The sequence below is a fragment of the Choloepus didactylus genome, chromosome 8, assembly GCF_015220235.1.
Source record: "Choloepus didactylus isolate mChoDid1 chromosome 8, mChoDid1.pri, whole genome shotgun sequence".
In the NCBI taxonomy this organism is placed as follows: domain Eukaryota; kingdom Metazoa; phylum Chordata; class Mammalia; order Pilosa; family Megalonychidae; genus Choloepus; species Choloepus didactylus.
Window position 1 is genome coordinate 73,751,742 of NC_051314.1, and position 2,058 is coordinate 73,753,799.

General features: G+C 43.0%; 1 non-coding gene across 1 annotated transcript; it reads left to right on the plus strand.

Moving 5' to 3' along the window:
• Positions 1–639: 639 nt before the first annotated feature.
• Positions 640–830, plus strand: LOC119543546. The gene has a single exon (XR_005218615.1). It is a non-coding gene; the product is annotated as a U2 spliceosomal RNA (small nuclear RNA).
• The last annotated feature ends 1,228 nt before the right edge of the window (positions 831–2,058 follow it).

Consider the following 2,058-nt stretch of genomic DNA (forward strand, 5'->3'; position numbering starts at 1 on the left):
GGTAACGAGAAAGGTATCAAAAAATAGGAAAATAACTATCAAATGCCCATATTCCCAAGCTGAGCTCTAGAAGAATTCATTGAAGAAAAGTAGGCCCTTCAGGATCTGGCCTCACTCACCTCTCAGGTTTCACCTTCTGCCACTCCCCAGTTTTCACTCTACTTCCAATTTACCCATTAAGCCATCCTCCCTCTAACCTCTTTACTCCCTACATGTTGTTTCCCTGCCTAGAACACTCTTCCCACCTCATTTTGCCCCCTACCTGCCTAATTACTACTTGGTCTTTAGGATACAGATTAAACACCACTTCTGAGTTAGATACCTCACCTCTGTGCTTCACTTATGCCCTGTGTCCCCCTGTGGCAGGTTAGATGTAGGAAAAATATATTCCAAGCCCAGAGGAACCTTTGGACTTGGTGCAAGGCCAGGAGGGGGCATCTGGTGAGAATAGTCAGCCTCATGAACCCTACCACTCCAGGAGGTTGAACAAAGTAAGATACATTGTTCAACCACACAGCATGAACCAATTACAAAAACCCATTCACAATCCTTGGTTTAAATGTTTATTCACCTATTGCAATAGCATACTTAAAAACCTTAGGTTGCATGTTTTTTAACCAATCACAAGAATACATAGACATTGCTTCTCAGCCTTTTGGCTAAAATCAAGTGTAGTATCTGTTCTTATCAGTTTAATATCTGATATGTCCTCTATCCGAGGACAACATATTAAATGGATTTTTGGAGCTAGGAGTTGGAATAGGAGCTTGCTCCATCCACTCCTCATATCGACCTGGTATTACAGTACCTCCAGGAATGTTGCACCCCCTCCCTTAAAAAAAAAAAATGTATAGACAACCAATCGCAATAGCCTACTTACATGAGTTAATCTGAATGATTACTCACCAATCACAATGTGCCAAATTTACTAACTTCTCAAACCTTGCCTCCCTTTGTTTGATTTGACAAAAAGCCCTTGTGTCCAACCACATGTGTCATGTCTCTCTTGAGCATGCCCCATGCTCACCCCTTAGAGCACGTACTTTCACTTTCCTCAGTAAACTTTTCTCCCTTGCTTATACCTACTTGCCTCATCCTTGAATTCCTTCTTGCAACGAGACAGCAAACCTGAAACAGAACTCTGGTGATATCTTTCTCAGCAAAAGGCAGCTCTGCTAGCACACCCACAAGCACTCATTGTATGTACAACTATAATATAATTCTCACTCACCTGTGTGAGAATTAGATTAAGTTTAGCTTTCACACAGGGTGGGGGCAGTTCAGGGTTTGGAAGAAGGTTAAGAAGCCAAGCGGTAATCAGTGGCCGGTCCTCCTGCTTATCCACCCACTATCCTTGCAAGGTGGAGACTCGGGGGAGGGGTAGAGGTTCCTAAAATAGCTTCATAACTTGTTACCAAACTATCTCAGACTGGCTCTGCAGTTAAAGAACAAAGGAAAGAGGCCTGGGCATAACAGTTATAGTCAGGGGGTGGAGACTTGTTTCAAATGTTCTTTTTTTCAAATGTTTCAAGTTCGGGCAGGAGACTTATTTTGAATGTTTCAAATTTGCATGGGCTGCATATTTCAAATTTGCACAGGCTAGTTAGGCCGGCTAAATAGAATGTAACCTCTGAAGTATCCAGCCACTGAAGTATCCAGAGACTTGTGAGTTAGGCACAGGGAATAAATACTGCTGGGTCTATTGTTCTATGCACCAACCCCCTGCATTTTGGCTGCGGGCCATTCTTGCAACATCATGAATAAATTCTTTTCTTCTCCACAATTGGGTGAGCATTTATTGCTTTTTGGGTATAGTGCTTGTTTCTCATACTTGCTGGTACCTGCCTTGACCCATTCCCTCCCTGCCCAGGACAGTGAATTCCATGAGGGCAGCAACTGTGTCTGTCTTGACCACAAGTGCATCCCCAGTGCCTGTAGCCTATAATTGTAACTGTGTCTGGCAAATGGTAGGGATTCAGTAGTTTACTCAATTAATGAGTGAAGTATCTAAAAGCAGGTACATGGAGGTCAGCTTCATGGTCCCTCTCAGAACTTAAT